General features: G+C 37.5%; 1 non-coding gene across 1 annotated transcript; it reads right to left on the bottom strand.

The window, feature by feature from the left end:
- Positions 1–7,202: 7,202 nt before the first annotated feature.
- Positions 7,203–7,309, bottom strand: LOC111892067 (small nucleolar RNA R71). The gene has a single exon (XR_002850422.1). It is a non-coding gene; the product is annotated as a small nucleolar RNA R71 (small nucleolar RNA).
- Positions 7,310–18,593: the final 11,284 nt, after the last annotated feature.

Genomic DNA, 18,593 nt, shown 5'->3' on the forward strand with positions numbered 1-18,593 from the left:
GATTCAAATTTCATTCCTGCTAACCAAACATAATATGGAAATGGATTACAATTCCTAATAGATTCCAATTCCTTAACATATTCCAATTCCTTCAAAAATATTATGTGAACCAAACGCACTCTTATGTGTTTTTTTAAAAGATATTTCTAACCTCTTTTGTCTGTATCGCAAAGAACATGCAAATGTTTCATCTTCCTCTAGTAGGCTATTTGTTTTTTAGAAAATAACAAACCTAAAAAGGTTTGTTCATCCTTTTCTTGGAGAAAACATGGGCTCACATCTTTTAATTAACCGACATCTTCTTGGTAAAATAAAAAGGGAGAATTTCATTAATATCCGTACAAACTTTTAATATTTCTTTTATGTCATTACAATTTTTAAAACTGTGTATACATCCACCTAAACTATATATATATATATATATATATATATATATATACACACACACACACACACACTAGTCATTTACCCTCGACAAACGACGGGTGCGAATAATTTTTTCAGAAATTAGTTTCTAGAGGTGATTAATTCCAAATGTAAATAGTTTACTACATATATAACAATTATCAACAAGAGACATGCTAGTAGAAACAAAATCAATAATATTTAAAAATGACAAATTGAGATTCTTTACAAATGTACATGACCATGTGATTGATTGTGTATTATTAATCATGCAACACTTCTTTATATACCATATTTGATGTATAAACTTTATTGCGCCGAATTGTTAGTCAGGGTTCACTAATACTTTTATATTGGCACTTGATATCCCTCTGGATAATGCCACATAAAGTTTGTCATGCAAGAAAACCGTTTCTGAAAGATAAATACTTACATTTGGAACTGTTTCTCCTTGAACTTTATTAATTGTCATCACAAAACATAATCGAATTGGAAATTGTTCTCTTCAGCTTGAATGGGAACATGTCATCTTCAGACGAACATAGAGGAATCATTAGAAAAATACCATTTTTCCAACATGTTGACGAACAACTATTTCGGCATCAATGACATTGTGTTGAAAACTTAAATATCAATCGGATGCCATTACACAATCCATTTGTTGGGTCGCGATTCCGTAACAGTATTATTCCATATACAATAACAAATCACGGTATAAACTCTATAAAAGATATAATTAGAACATTACTAACATAGCTACATGCTGCAACAGTAAACATGGATATCTCAAAGCTGATCGGTCCTGTGTTCAACGTTCACCCTCTTTGTTTTTATCCCCTTTTTAAATGACCTGACATGAAAAACTTAGGTTTCTAATATTTATTATGCAACTTTATCTAACTCTTACCGTTACCATATGAGCTCAATAAAACCCCATCCATTTGGAAAGTCGATCTATTAGATATGATTATACTTTTTGATCTAATAATACTTTTAAAAAATAAATATTGAGGTTATTTTTATAAGAATCCCCTTATTTTTTTTAACAAAGTCTGATTACTTGTCACAATTGTTAATAAATAAATGTAGTAATATATTCATTTCAAATATGTTTGACTAATTATTTTATGTATATTATTAGTATTTATGTTAAAAGGAAATACATGTCATTTTAAGTTGTAAGTTTTTGATAGTATTATGCCATATTTTAAAAACCGAGTCGGACCGGTCGGTTCAACCGGGATCGTGTCTTAGAGGCCAAAAAACCGTTCATCATGTGAAACCATAAAAACCAATCTGGTAGAACCAGTAAACACCAGGAATTTTAATTCTTTTTTTTTGTATTTTTTATATATTAAAAATCTTCCTATTCTAATAAAAGAATAACTTTAATCTCCTTTTGACATGTGTCATCTTATTAGACCTTTTAATAAATACATATTTTATTATACTTTTGACATGTGTCACCCTATTAGTCTTCCTAATTAATGCATGTCATTTATTAACATATTAATTCTCAATTTTAAATTTTAAATTTCCCACTCTAATTATATTAAATTAATAACATTACAATAAAATTAAAATAAAATTAATACAAATTATAAGATGATATAATTTATATATTTATTTAAATTAAAAATTATAATTTTATATAACTAAAAAATATCTTTTAGTTAATAATTTATTTAAAATATTTGATTAATAATTTTGAGTTTCACTATAAAAGTTTAATTAATTTTGTAACCGTGGTTCCTACGGGTTATAAACTAGTAATAATAATGTAAATATTACATCATATGTTTTTTTTCTAGTTTTTGAGACCGGTCCGACCCGTTGGACCACTACTAACAATCATTTATATCTATCAATTACCTAAAATAAACGCAAAATTAATATTTAATATGTCAATTAAAATTCAAAATCGTTTCCACATACACTATCAATCTAAGGACTCCAACTTCTCTTTTATAATCATACTTAGACATTTTTTTTCTTCCTAGTTAAACTAATAAAAACACAAAATCTCACGTGAAAAAAATAGAAGAAATAAAAAAACCCATAAAACATGTCGATTATATCATTTTTCACACAGTTCTATCAAATGAAAAAACAAAGAACCCTAACAAAAATTGCATAGTTTTTATACATTACTTTCAACTTTCTAACATTCATAATCTTTTAGCCCATAGATATACTCTTCATAATCAGACCTACACGTAAAAATTTAAATAAAGGCTAAAGAAATCAGTTATATAAATCAACTAAATAATTTATCATAAATCACTACACATAATGCTTATATATTACATAGAAACTATTTAAACCAACAATCACTACATAAAAAAATGTGTGTAGGATGATGGTATCCTGTAGTGACATGTTAGATTAGTAGATTTTTATGACTACCTGTATTGTTGGTTACTGTTTATATGTTTGCATATATCAACAAAGTATGGTTAGGTTGAGGCGGTACTACTTTGTGTTGTAAGCCAACAAACCCGAGAGAAAGTCAGTCATAAGTTGAGGGCCTGGGAAGGGCAATCCAATCTTATGTTGTGGGCTCGGGAGTAAGTTGTCATAAGCTAAGGGCCCAAGAGGGGCATTCCAGTCTTATGTTGTGGGCTCAGGAGTAATCTAGTCTTATGTTGTGGGCCCGATATGCATGCATTGTATATGTATTATTGTGTGGGGTATTTTGGGGGAATTCACTAAGCTTTAACTTATAGTTGTGCATTTAAATGTTTTTTAGGTACTTATCGGATTGTGAAGGCAAGATTGTACACATGCACGTATGTAATTTTCTAAAAATGATTGTTTACTCTATTTTAAAAGTAAAAAAGTTTATATTGATATGTGGAATATTACACTGTGCCTTTTAGTAGGTGTGTTAGGGGGACCATGGCCTGCCACGTGTCGCTATCGGGGCCTCCTAAGCTGGGTAAAATCACAAATATTCTAAAAATCGTATCTATCTTATATGAGCTCCATTTTTTACCTTCTTTATATCAACACGCAGCTATCAACAAGTAATACGACTTTCATTTAGACTCTTTCAGCTAGTTCTAGTCTGATCTTAAATTTAACAATCCATGAAGATTACATTGTTGATGACTGTGAGTTCATAACTCTTTTATACAGACTCCATTATCGAATGTATATATATATATATATATATATATATATATATATATATATATATATATATATATATATATATATATATATATATATTGACGAAATCATATCAACGGGATCTTCAACTCTTATTTAGATTGTTTTTCCTAACAATCAACTAATCTTAATTCCGGTTTCTGTGTCACACACCGTTGCACTGAAACTTCTAAAAGTCATAACTTCCTCATACGAAGTCAGATTTCGATATTCTTTATATGCACGGTCTCGGTTTGACGATTTCCGCGACTTTCTTTTAAATTTCTTAGGATAATAAGCAACCTATCTAAATTTCACTTTTTACGATATGCCGCTGTGTCAGTTTAATCGCGAAACTTCGAAGTAGCATAACTTCTTCATATGAAGTCGGATTTAAGCGTTCAATATATCTATGAAAATTGGATTGACTTCTTCTACATGTTTATGATGATTATTTTGGCTCAAAAGTAATATATTTCTACTTTGCATTTTATAATAATTGCCTTTTTTTTAAACGACAAACTATCATACTCCTAATCTAATCCTAAACACCACCTAATAATTGCTTAATATTACAATTTACAGGAGTAGTAAAAATGGGGTGTTACAACTCTCCCCCAGTTACAAGGATTTTGTCCCCAAAATCTAACTATTTAATTCTAGGTAGTTGCTTCTCATCTCTTCTTCTGGTTCCCAAATCCATTTTGATCCTTTTTAGTGTTGTTGCTACACCTTTAGTAGACTGGTCACCTTATTGCGTAAGGCTTTCATATTCTTATCGAAGATTGTCAATGGTTTCTCCACGTAGTTCAGACGTTTGTCTACGTGAATATCCTCTCAAGTAACAATTACGGTTTCATTTGTAATGCACTTCCTAAATTGGGAGACGTGGTATGTGTTGTGGATCTGACTAAGTTCTTCCGGTAGATCCAATTGATAGGAAACCTTGCCTACCGATGAATAACTCAAAAGGGTCCAACTTACCTAAGTCCTAACCTTCCCCTCTTCCGGAACTGGATGTCAACTTCCCATGGTGAAACTGTAAGTAGTACAAGATCTCTGACAAGGAACTCAAGGTCTGGCCTTCATCGATCTGTATAACTCTTTTGCCAACTCTAAACAATTTTCATCCTTTTTTGTACTTGTTGGATAAGTTTTGTAGTCTTGATTTCAATGTCGGTACTTACCATGACTCGTTAATCGACTTCTCCCCAACATATTGGTGTCTGACACTTTCTACCATAAAGCATCTTGAAAGGAGGTCTACTAATACTTGAATGATAGTTGTTGTTGTATGAAAACTCTACCAACGGTAGATAAGTATCCCAGCTCCCACCAAAATCTATCACACATGATCGTAGCATGTCTTTAAGGGTTTGTATCGTCCTTTCACTCTGGCCATCAGTTTGAGGGTGATAAGTTGTGCCGATATGCAATCACATAGCCAGCTCATCATGGAACTTTCTCCAAAATTGAGAAGTGAAACAGACATCTTTATCAAAGATTATCGAGACCGGTACACCATGTCGAGACACTACCTCTTTAACATAAATATTTGTGAGTTTTTCAGTCGATGGACTCTCTTGGATAAGTAGGAAGTGGGCACTCTTAGTCAACCTGTCCACTATCACCCAGATAGTATCCAGACCACGAGGAGTCTTTGGTAGCTTGGTGGGTAAGTCCATCATTATCTACTCCCATTTACACATCAGGATATCAAGAGGTTGTAGCTTACCATGGGGCATCTGGTGTTCAATCTTAACCTTTCGACAAGTCAAACACCTCTCGATGTACCATGTTACATCTCTTTTCATATAGGGCCACCAATAATTGTGTCTGAGATCTCTATACATCTTTGTAGCCCCTGGATGAATTGAGAACCTAGACTTAAACGCCTCGTCCATCAGTATTTGTCTAGTTCTTCCTGAGTATGGAACCCAAAATCTTCCATACAGGGTTAACAACCCACGACTGTCTATATCAAAAGCTAAAATATGTAATATGATCTTTTCGCTTTTCTGATTCTCTTCCTTGACTGCTTCGTTATGAGCTTGCTTGATCATTTCTAGTATCTGGGGTGATTACAGTCATTGATATTGCCATATTTATACATATTATTAGGCAATATTGATTTACATTTTTACTAATAATGTGGTTATTTGCATAGAATATTGGTACTTATAAGCTTAAATTATATTTTGCAGCCAAATGGAAGCATTTTCGAAGAAAGGAAACAAAAATGACAAAATGTGGAACTTTGGAGACTTGAAGTACAAAAGTAGAAGAAACCCAGGAATTCAGCTAAAATCACGACGTGAACCACAAGTTCACGATGTGGACTTGAATCTTCCAGAAGATAAATACGTGCAAAGTAAGAATCCGTGCCCGATAAGGATATCTCTAAATTCACAACGTGAAGCTTCCTTTCACAACGTGAATCACGACTTTCGGGAAAAGTATATAAACGCTTGATCATTACGACTTGAGGACTTTTTGGCTGCCTTGGAGGGTTCCTGGAGACGAGTTTCAGAAGAAGGACAAGTTTGGAATTGGCTTTCAACACCAAGGGAGAAGAAGTTCATAATCTGATTCATAGTTTGGTATATTTAAACATGTTTTTGATTATGGATTTTGTTTGCTTAGTTGCTAGGATGTCCAGCTAAATCTAGCTGCTTCTGTTAGCTGGATGAAGCTGTAACTCATGGTGTATTTACTTTAGCTTTAATTTACTAGTTGGTTAAGACTTGTGTTGGATTGATTTTACCTAACATGTTTGTCTAATAATGGATTGCTTTAAATTCTTATTTTGTGTAGTTAGTGAATATGAAGTTACATGAATTTGAATACCTAATAATTTAGTGAACACTAGTTTATTAGAGCTGAGATCAAACCAATCTTAGTTAAGCAAATAAATTATTAAAATTAAGTTGTGCTAGAGAACTCATGATTATGACCATAATGTGTGTTTATCAAATCAATCTTACATAGCTCCAATTTCATTTAATAATCGGTTATGTGTTAACTATTGTGTGACCATTCATATATTTACATGAATTGATTAATGTTAGTAGATTTAGAACTAAATTGCTAATACCGTCTTAATTAGTAACCAACAGTAATTGTCATAGCTAATTTATAACCCATTGAGTGAAAGTGGATTCGAACTAACAGAAGTGTTTGTTTATTGATTGAATTTGTGTTAAAGAATTAAGTTCATCTAAACTTGAAAAATTAGATAAATTCCATTTCTTTGTTAATAACTAGGTTAATTTAGTAGTAGATAAATTAATAAGTCAAAACCGTTCCCTGTGATTGACACCCAACTTACCCAACTATTATATAATTTGATTAGGTACACTGCCTAGGTGCAATTTAGTTAGTTAAGTCAGTTAGGTTATAAATATAAAATTAGGTGTATCTTATTGTACGCATCGCATGTTGCCTTCATGCAATCGCATGGAGCCTTTATGCGATTGCAGGTTTGGTCGCAGCATGGATTGTAGGTTTTTTTAGTGCCAAAAATTCATCCGGGAGTGAAAACTCAATACATGAGATCGCAGGTTGTGTACAGGCGATCACATGTTTGGAAAAAAGTGTCAATTGCGTGAGCAATTTCTAGATCAGTTTTTCCCACCTTCCAAGAAGCTAAACTCAAGAAGGCAATAGCCAACTTTGAGCAACAACCAGGGGAGTCATTATACGAGGCATGGGAGCGTTACAAAGGGTTGTTAAGGAATTTCCCTCAACATGATCTTAATGTTCGACAAGAGATGTCTATTTTCTATGATGGGGTCAATTTTATGACAAGACAACTCCTTGATTCTCAAGGGCCACCGACAAAGAAAAATCCAAGGGAAGTCAAGGAGTTAGTTGAAGAATTCGCAAAACACTCTCGTGAGTACCACAACCCAAGACAAGATGGAGCAAAAGGCAGTGGAGGTGCACATTCTGAAGAGATGGCTGCTATGATGGCGATGCTCAATACTATGGACCGAAGATTGACCCAAATGGACCAATCAATTCATGCAATAAGAGTTGGTTGTGAAAGATGCAGTGAGCCACACTTGATTAAGGATTGCCATTTGGATGAATATGGGAACAAGAAGGCTTAAGCTTGCTACTCGAGTGGGGACAAGTATGATGAAGACTGGAGGAAACCAAAGAAAGAGTAGTTGCCTTACGATGAGTATAAGAAGCAAAAAGAAGAGAAATATAAGCTGACAGGCCGAGGCTTCTATCAAAAAAAGCAACCACCGGCCAAGAAGAAAGTAGACTTGGAAAACATTTTGACCCGATTTATGGAAGCGTCCGAGAAAAGGCATGATGATACTGATGTAGTGCTAAAGGAACATATGAACATGATGAAAGAACAACACAAAATGATGATTGCCCAGCAAGCCTCATTAAGAAATCATCAAGCATCAATCCATAACCTAGAAGTCCAAGTTGGTCAACTCACTAATTTGGTGAGCAGCAAATTATCCTCACAATTTCTCGAAAAGAATGTTCAATCTCATGTTATAATGATTGATACTAAAGAAGAGGCCATCTTTGAGTTCTTAGAAGCATTAGAGGAGGATCCAAATCCATCCGAACCAAAACCAAAGAAGTCGAAGCTTGAAAATGAAATTTTTGATGAAACACCAGACTCACGTCGTGAGCCTCCCATTCTCACGACGTGGTCTCAATCTGAACAGAAAAATTCAGAATCCGTTCCGGCTTACCGACCAGCTTTTCCGTTTCTATCTCGAGCACATCTCAGCCCACTGGAAAGGGAACATTTGGAGTTTATTCAGAAATAAAAGTTATTCCTATTAATACCCCTTTTATCGATTCACTTTCAAAAATCCCAGAATACGCGAAGTTCCTACAAGATCTTGTAGACACTCATTAGCAGTTGAAGAAGAATTCTAAGGTCATTCTTAGTGAACAAAGCTCAAAATCTGTATTCGGAGAGATTCCTAAGAAGACGGGAGATCATGGACGCCTCACTCTTCCATGTGAGTTTGGTAACAATTTGAAGACTTATGCTTTAGCCGATTCCGGGGCTAGCATAAATTTGATGCCATATTCATTCCATCAAAAGCTGAATATTCAGAAAATGAAGGCTACAAAGATGACCATCCACATGGCCAATCATTCGGTAACACACCCAAGGGGAATCATAGAAGACATCCTTGTTAAAATTGGGAAATTTGTTTTCCCAGTTGACTTTGTGATTATGGATATGAAGGAGGATGTAAATATCCCAATCATTCTTGGTCGTACCTTGCTAAATACTGCTAGCGCTTTAATTGATGTTCGTGAATCCAAGCTTACATTGAGGGTTGGTGATGATATGGAAGAGTTTGGAGTACAAGATATGTTTCAAGGAGAAGATGTTAACGATGAGGTGTTCAATATTGATGAAGATAGTGAACTGGAAGAATTAGAAAAGCTCATGGAGGAAGAAATTAAGAAAATTCATCAAGTCAAACGCACCAAACCAAGAGCATCCGTCCTGTTCTTCGTTGAAGTTATTACCTACACAAAAACAACAACTTTGATGAGTGAGGAAAGCGATGATTTGTCGAGTGATGAAGACGAGGCTACTTCCAAGGAGACGAGTCCAGTGGTGAAGGAAGAAAAGATTCCTGTGAAGCTTAATGAGAATAATGAAAAATTAAAGACTAAAGGGATCAAACGCAAACTTGATATAGATGAAGTAAAAGCTAAAAAAGAAAATTCAAAGAAGGCGTACATTAGACAAGTTCAAGCGTACAAGAGACAATGGAAAGAACAGAAGGTGCAGGTGGTGGACTCCTCTGACAACTCAACGTAGGAGGCACGGAGTCCGGCTCACGATTCCATAAAAAAGAAGCGCTTCTCGGGAGGCAACCCGAGTTTGGTTTGGATTTTCTTTTCTTTTTAGTTTTTTTTTTACATTTTTAGTTTAGGAAAGTGATCAATTCGTCATCCAAAAACTGTTAAATGGAAAAATTAGCTATGGGGTACTTTGGAATTAAGTGGAAAACAATTAAAATAAACAAATATAATTAACTAATTAATTTTTGTCTAGACTACATTCACGTCGTGGGCTTGTGCTCCACGTCGTGGTCATAGATGATAAGAGGACTATCTTAGATTGGCCCGATTTTTAAGCCCAATAAGTTTAACTGTTTACTGTCGCACCTCCCCATTTGTTTACTGTCGCACGAAGTAAAGAAGCCCCACAACCGATTTTCTCCATTTTTCTTCCAAATTTCTTGAATCTTTTGTCTCTTAACTTCATTTGGTGAGTGATTCATCCCTCAATTGTTTCTATTGCTTACAATTTATGCATTTTAAGAGTTAGGGTTTATTTAGAAATTCAAAAACCCAAATTGGTTGAATTAGTTGGTGTTTTCAATTTACATGGCCTTAGGTTAGTGGAATAAACAAACCCCAAGTATCATACATGTCAGATTTGGACTGTAACATGGCAGATCGAGACTCACGTCCAGACTACGATACACAACATGAATGGCCAGTACACGTTATGTACCCTGGGCAAACAAAATTCCTATTTCATTTTTAATAGGAAATCTTGGGTGTTTTGTTTTGTTTTTGGTCAGTGCAAGAATATGGGTCCTAGAAGAGCAGTCCAACAGGAGGAAGATCCTATTGATGTTGCGAGCATTCATCCGTTATACCGGTTTCCACGAAACATTTCTCGGTCATTGTTGACCACATACGAAAACCGTTTGGGATGGCTATATAATAGGGAGTTTGTGATAGCACCTATTGTCGATTGGGGATGGTTGCGCGGTGTGGGCATGGTTGTGGAATTGGAGCATTATTGGACTAAGGTGTACGAGTGGGTTGATTTTTCTTTTACATGTCATGGGTGGAGGAATTGGTTTGCAATTCAAGAACCCATTTATCAGGAATTATCGGTGGAGTTTTTCTCTACCGTAAGCTTTGAAGAATGGACTGTGGATTTTGATTACAACTGGGCACTTGTTTTCCAGTTAGGTGGGGTATATTAAGAATGTAGTATTCGGGAGTTTGGTTGGCGCATGGGGCTATATACGGAAGTGGAGACTCAATCTCCATTCTTTGTGCCCTTTTTACTTGGTTGTGTTCTGGATTTTACTCCCAGAACATTTGATGTTCAATTTTGGCGGACTGTCTCCAATCACGAGTACAATCCTTGTGATTCTAGTGAATCACAAATTCGGAATCTCGTGTATCGTTTTCTTCATCGCCTTGTCACGTTTTCGGTCAACCACAAGCACCATGGTGATAAGGTTCCCAATCAGAATTTGTTCTTTTTATGGAGTATTATTACTCCTAGGGTTTGTTGCGACCTTCCCTACATGCGTGCTTGATTTTTAGGGAAGAAAGCGGCTAATTCTAGGCCCGGGAGTCCGATTACGGGTGGACATTTAGTCACTCGCCTTGCTCGGTCATACAATATTTTGACTCCTAATTTTATTCGGAATCTTACTCGCTTTCCGGATAATGATTTGACGGTTCAGTTTTTGGGTGTTATGCGGGTGGTAGTGAATGTTGGGGGAGGATATATGATACCCGTGGAGGATGATGAGCAACAAGTAGAGCAACCCGAGCAACAACCTTCGGCGAGACAACGAAGGAATGTGAGAGCCTAGGGTGATATTGAGCGAGATCTTCATGCAAAACCACATGCGGGTGGAGTACCCACCGACCCGTTTCAAAGTCGGGTTGGTTCTTATTTGGATAATCTTCGCGGTGGGATGACTTATAACACCCAAATTCTTGAAACCATGTTTTCTCATATGGGTGTGGGATGACCACCTTCCATGCCACTGCAATGCCCGTACATACCTACATGGGAGGAGCTATGGATACCGAGGGGAGATGGAGAAGGACCAAGTGGAGCTCAAGGACGTGAAGATGATGAGTGATCTCTTTATTTTAGTTTTCTTGGCTTTTTGTTTACTTTTATTTTGATTTGAACTTGTTTGGTTTGTTGAACTCATGTTAAAGTATTATGTTACTTTTATTTTTCCTTTGGTTGCTATGTTTCATAATTGCTAAGGAGTATCGGGAAGGAAAGTCGAATTATGATCTTTACGGTTAGCAAAGGGTCGTTTAGAGTTTAGAGTCACGAGCCGAGACCCACAATTGGAAATAAGTGTGGGTGAGTCGAGAGAGAGGATAGAGTTAGAAGAGTCGTCAAATAATGCATTTAGAAGGGTCTTTATTTATTAAGACATTGGTTGGAGTACATTTATTTACAAGGAAGATGGGTTGTTTCAGTTTTTGTTTGCCCAGATTTCGCGTCGTGAAACCTTATCCTTCACGTCGTGAGCTGGGCTGCGAAGGCAATCTGACTTTATTTTTAGCGACCTCACGTCGTGAACACTATGACTCACGTCGTGAGTCATACCTTCTCACAAAAATGCAGCCTTTTCATTCACCTTTTTTATAGACGTGAGTCATACCTTCTCACAAAAATGCAACCTTTTCATTCACCTTTTTTATATGCTTCAACACCATTCTCTTTGGAGTTATTTTGAAGATTATACTGGCTAGTTCCCTCCACTATATAATGTGGCGTATGCTTTCCCACATTATTCTTCACATTTTCGAGATTTACGCCTCATTTGTTAAAGATTGAAGTTTCGATTCGTCAAGGTGTCTTATATATCTCGCAGTGATCAGGATCCAAGTTCTTATTTTGAGGAAGTTTCATATTCGAAATGCACATTTTATCCGCACGATCGGAGTTCGGCCCTGCCACTACTATCCAAGGGAGTTTGTTCCTTTTTCTTCCTATTAATTGCTTTTTAATTAATTTATGCATACAATGAGGGCATTGTATGTAATAAGTGTGGGGTAGGGGGTCAAAAAAGTAAATTGCTAGAAATAGGTAAATTTAAAATTTTTAATAGGTTTGAAATAATAATCTAATAATTTCTAGTAATAATGATAATTTGAACTTAAGTTGCTAGTGTTGCATGGTATGATCCGATGAGAGCTTAAATGTTTAGTTTAGCCAATATATGTTATAGTGTATTTGTGGCCTCCTTTATTCTAGTGAAATCATGGGACAAAAACACAACCTCGCTTAGTTTGAGGGATGCACTATGTTTAGCAGCTTGTACTTGAAATGTATCTAGGAAAACTAATATATTTAACCAATAAGGGTTGAAGTTAAGCGCCCATGCTTAAGCATGTAGGTTTTTGAGTAAAAAAGTGAGTTATACATGTAACAAAAGAGAGAGTAATTACAAGAAAAGTTGAAGAATTTTTGGAGCTATGAAATATCAAAGTTTGAAGATCAAAAATTCTAAAAAATCAAAAGATGAAGATACCAAGAATTACACTAAAAAGTGGTGAATTCGAAGAAATCAAAGAGTTAATATCAATGAAATGAAGAATTCAAGAGCTCCATAGTGTGGTATTTTAAAGTTGTAATTCTCTAGATTATGTATGCTTGGGTAGCTTTACAAAAATACCTTGAGGTTAGGAAGTTTTCTGCGGATGGATTTGGAGGGATGCAAAAAATGAGCATTGCTCGAAAGAAGTGGGTGCGTGTTTATGAGGATTGTGAGTATTTAGGATTGAGGGGGTTACTTAGGAAACATTTTAGACACAAATGCACACGTTGAGGTCTTGGCATAATGGATGAGTTTGAGTTGGATCGTTCTATGTGATGTTGGTGATAAAGGTTTAATTAGAAAAATAGTTAAATTTGCTTGAGGGCAAGCACAACACAAGTGTGGGGTATTTTGATATTGCCATATTTATACATATTTTTAGGCAATATTGATTTACATTTTTACTAATAATGTGGTTATTTGCATAGAATATTGGTACTTATAAGCTTAAATTATATTTTGCATCCAAATGGAAGCACTTTCGAAGAAAGGGAACAAATATGACAAAATGTGGAACTTTGGAGACTTGGAGTACAAAAGTAGAAGAAACCCAGGAATTCAGCTAAAATCACGACGTGAACCACAAGTTCACGATGTGGACTTGAATCTTCCAGAAGATAAATACGTGCAAAGTAAGAATCCGTGCCCGATAAGGATATCTCTAAATTCACGACGTGAAGCTTCCTTTCACAACGTGAATCACGACTTTCGGGAAAAGTATATAAACGCTTGATCATTACGACTTGAGGACTTTTTGGCTGCCTTGGAGGGTTCCTGGAGACGAGTTTCAGAAGAAGGAAAAGTTTGGAATTGGCTTTCAACACCAAGGGAGAAGAAGTTCATAATTTGATTCATAGTTTGGTATATTTAAACATGTTTTTGATTATGGATTTTGTTTGCTTAGTTGCTAGGATGTCCTGCTAAATCTAGCTGCTTCTGTTAGCTAGATGAAGTTGTAACTCATGGTATATTTACTTTAGCTTTAATTTACTAGTTGGTTAAGACTTGTGTTTGATTGATTTTACCTAGCATGTTTGTCTAATAATTGATTGCTTTAAATTCTTATTTTGTGTAGTTAGTGAATATGAAGTTACATGAATTTGAATACCTAATAATTTAGTGAACACTAGTTTATTAGAGCTAAGATCAAACCAATCTTAGTTAAGCAAATAAATTATTAAAATTAAGTTGTGCTAGAGAACTCATGATTATGACCATAATGTATGTTTATCAAATCAATCTTACATAGCTCCAATTTCATTTAATAATCGGTTATGTGTTAACTATTGTGTGACCATTCGTATATTTACATGAATTGATTAATGTTAGTAGATTTAGAACTAAATTGCTAATACCGTCTTAATTGGTAACCAACAGTAATTGTCATAGCTAATTTATAACCCATTGAGTGAAAGTGGATTCGAACTAACAGAAGTGTTTATTTAGTGATTGAGTTTGTGTTAAAGAATTAAGTTCATCTAAACTTGCAAAATTAGATAAATTCCATTTCTTTGATAATAACTAGGTTAGTTTAGTAGTAGATAAATTAATAAGTCAAAATCGTTCCCTGTGATCGACACCTGACTAGGTACACTACCTAGCTGCAATTTAGTTAGGTTATAAATATAAAATTAGGTGTAGCTTATTGTACGCATCAGTCATCCTTAAGCATATGCCCTTCATCGGTGTATTAGTTGTCTTTCGACTTAATGCATCATCCACTATGTTAGCCTTACCTGGGTGGTAAAGGATTTCATAGTCGTAGTCTTTCAGTACATCCAACCATCGATGATACCTCATGTTCAGGTTGGGTAGATTCATTAGGTATCTCAGGCTTTTGTGTTCTGTGTAGATGGTGCATCACACTCCATCCAAGTAATGCCTCCAAATTTTGAGAGAAGAGACCACTGCTCCTAACTCCAAATCGTATGTCGGGTAATTAGCCTCGTGGGGCTTTAACTGTCCTGAGTCATATGCGATTACTCGACCTCGCTTCATGAGGACGGCTCCAAAACCCATGATTGATGCATCACAGTAAACTATCATGTCATCAACACCTTCTGGAAGGGATAACACTAGAGCTTTGCATAACTTTTGTCTCAACATTTCAAATACCAATTGTTACTCAAGACCCCAAGGAAAAGTAACTCCCTTCTTTGTTAAACGGGGTCATTGGTACCGCAATCTTGGAAAAGTCTTGAATAAATCTTCTATAATATCCTGCTGATCCTAGAAAACTTCAGATTTCTAAAGGAGTAGATGGGACCGGCCACTATGTTATTGCCTCCATCTTGGCTGGATCTACTAAAATTTCATTCTGGTTGACAAGGTGTCAAGAAAATGGACCTCTCGTAACCAAAACTGGCAATTAAAGAACTTGGCATACAATTTCTCCTTTCTTAGGACCTCTAGTACCTTTCTTAGATTCTTCTTATTTCGCTTTTGAGTCTTTGAAAAGAGCAAGATATCGTCGATAAACACGATTACCGATTGATCAAACATAAGCCTTCACACATGGTTCATTCAATCCATGAATGCGATGGGTGCATTAATGATCCTAAAAGGCATCATTATGTGGCCATACAGAGTTCTGAAGGCCGTTTTTGGAGTATATTCCTCTCTCACTTGCAACTGGTGGTATCCTGAACGTAGATCAATCTTGGAAAACCACGATGCTCCTTGGAGTTGATCAAACAAGTCGTCAATCATAGGTAGTGGATAATGATTCTTCACCGTGAGTTTGTAAAGTTCTATTTAGTCTATGTACATTTTGTGTGACCCATCCTTCTTCTTAACAAACAAAATAAACAAAGAAGAATCGTTAAAGGACGTCTTGGTGTTCTCCCGGGACGCCGTTCCAACAATCAAGTTAGTTTTCTGAGAGAGGTAATTTTTTGGTAAGTTCTGTAAGAGAGAAGATAGATCCCTTCCTTGAGGTGGAAGTGGTCCTTTTATACCTGCTTCTAACGGATCGTGGGGACCTCGACCGATTAGCGTGAAACATGGCCTCCTCTGACTGGGAGGATCACGCCCACCTTAACTAACTACCATGTGACGTCAATTGTGGGCGTCATCGGAGCCATTCGTTGCCTTTTGATTGGATTTGAATAAATGGGGAGAGCACATGGAATGTTCTTTCCCTGTGATGGGCGCCGAGAAGTGAGCTCGACGCTGGGATGCGTGGGCCAAGACCGGGTCTTGACCAAGGTATTGGCATAGTAACGTTCTGTCTAGATTCTCCATTAACTTTAACGTGATCGTACAGGGTAACGTTAAAAAGTCCCTTAGACTAGTAGGGGTCTGCGTTTGTGACGTAGCAACGTCGTTCTGGTCTATTCCCAGGCACATGGCAAGAGGCTATTGGTGGTCTGCGCGGTTGTCAGGGAGAAATCACCGCTCTTCAGTGGTTTCATTATGGAAACGGTTCGCTCTCCTTTTTTGGTATTTAATCCTCTGCTCATCCTGGAACATCCTCTCCATTTGCTACCTTTCTTCCTTTGAGTTCTTATTCGAAATAAACCTGTTCATCTTTTCCTTCATACTCTTTTATGGCGTCCTTTTTTTCTTTAGGAAGAAATCTCACCGTCGAAGAGTGGGAATCTTTCCAATTCCGGTTTAGCTTTGTTCCTGAACACGACATACAAATTCCCCTCTTCGACGCGTTACTTTACAACCCCCTAAGGGAAAAGTCGGGATTTCGATCGCCTTGTTCGTGGCAGGTCTTTGTTTGCCTACCACCGACTTCTTTAACCTGATCATTTGTGAGTACGGGTTTTCAGTGAGGGAGTTGACACCTATTGCTATAAACAAGATAATAGGCTTTGAGCTCCTTTTCTGTACTCTAGGTCGTCAACCAACTGTTCCGTCATTCAATCACTTCTTCAACGCTTCAACCTAGTCTAGGACTCGAACCTTTTCTCTCCGGTGGGGAGTCCCTACTCTTATTCACGTCCAAAAGTCCAAGAAGAATTGGAAAGAAAAGTTCTTGAGGGTGAATAATGATCTTGTGGTGCTTGGCTACCCAAGGGTTAAGGTGTATGTGGACCATGCTCCCATGCTTTTTGGTGCTGACAAGGATTTCGCAAACGCCTTGGAGAAGATCAACATCAATAGAGAGGATTGGCTCGATTGCTTCTTGGCCGCCGGTGGAATGAGCGCCGCTTGGAGAGCTCATGGGAAGATGCTCGAGTTCTTTGTTGAGAAGGAAAGTACCACTCTTCTTCCCTTATCCTCCTCCCCTCCCTTTTTTTAGCAAAATATGTTGAAATCGGTGTTTTGGTTAACCGCCATTGTTTTTGTTTTGTTTCCAGGTGGGGAGGAGATTATATCCTTGGAGAGGGCTCTTCAGGGTCTGTTTAAGGGTGACATTCAATGTCGTGAAGTCAACCTTGTAGAAGCTCTTCCTCCTTCTGTCTCTAGCTAAGGAGTCGTGGTTACACACGAGTCTCCCGTCGGCGTAGGTGGTGACGATGAGTCAGATCTCCAAGTCGTCGTTCTCACTTGTGCTTCCCAGAAGGATCCTACCCCTTCAGGGTCTCCAAGGAGTCTTCGTCGTGTGAAGAGGCGCTTTGGCATTCTGGACGCCTTTGTCGACGGTCTTGCTAAGACCGCTAGCTCTGAGCCCCCTCTTCGCAAGAAACGTAATCTGAGTTTCTTGCTAGAGGTTTCCAAGAGCTCCACCCGTGCCCCCGATGAGGGTCCTTCGAAACAGTCGGAGAGGGCACACAATCAGGCAACTGAATCGCCCGATCGTATATCATGAGAGAACACCGACAAGGCCAACCCTGTTACCACCGCTGGAAGTGCCGAGGCAAATACTGGGTCTTCGCCTTCCCATGGTCTCGCATCAATTTCTTTTGACAAAACCACAACCCCCCCCTTTTTGCAGGCTCTCATCCAGATGCCTATAAGCCGGCTTGGAAGCTGATAGCCCAGGATCTTGTCTCCGATCACGACACCACTCTGGAGTGATGTCAACATGCTTTTCCTCCCGCCACCACTGAGGCCTTAAGCATCCTATTCGATGGGCACATGGATGATGGCTTGCGTTATGCCGCCGCTCAGGTGTCATCGTACTTGGTTGCGACCACTGGACGCATCACTGACATGGAGACCCTTCAGTCTGATGCTGACCTGAAGATTATTGAGTGCGAGGAACTGAGAACCCAATTGGAAAAGATAGAGACTGACAAGCGTTGTTGGGAGGATGAGCGGGAGATGGTGTTGCTTGAGAAGGAAAACTTAGCAGATCAAGTGCCAAAGCTGGAGGAGGAGGGAAGGCACCTGGATGATCGTGTGGGGGATTTGAGTTTGGATAATGCAGGGCTAACCGAGCCTACAGCAGAATTGGATGTTGATCTGGTTACTGAGAGTACTGTGAAAGGGGCATTGGAAAAGTATGTCTCGTGGATCCTTAATGACGGGCTTAGCAGGGTGGTGGATAGGGTGGGCGAGAGCCCATAATTTCTCCAACGCTTGGTGCATGTGCAGAAAGCTTGTGTTGATGCTGGTGTGGAACAGGGCAAAAGGATTATTTGGGAGCAGGTGACCACTGGGGAGTCGGACCCAAAGGCCGAGGAGAATGTGGCACCAGGACTCAAGAGATGGAGGATGCCCTGGTGTCTTTCACAAAAGCATAATTTGCTAGCCACC

This window comes from Lactuca sativa, chromosome 7 (assembly GCF_002870075.4).
Source record: "Lactuca sativa cultivar Salinas chromosome 7, Lsat_Salinas_v11, whole genome shotgun sequence".
NCBI lineage: Eukaryota > Viridiplantae > Streptophyta > Magnoliopsida > Asterales > Asteraceae > Lactuca > Lactuca sativa.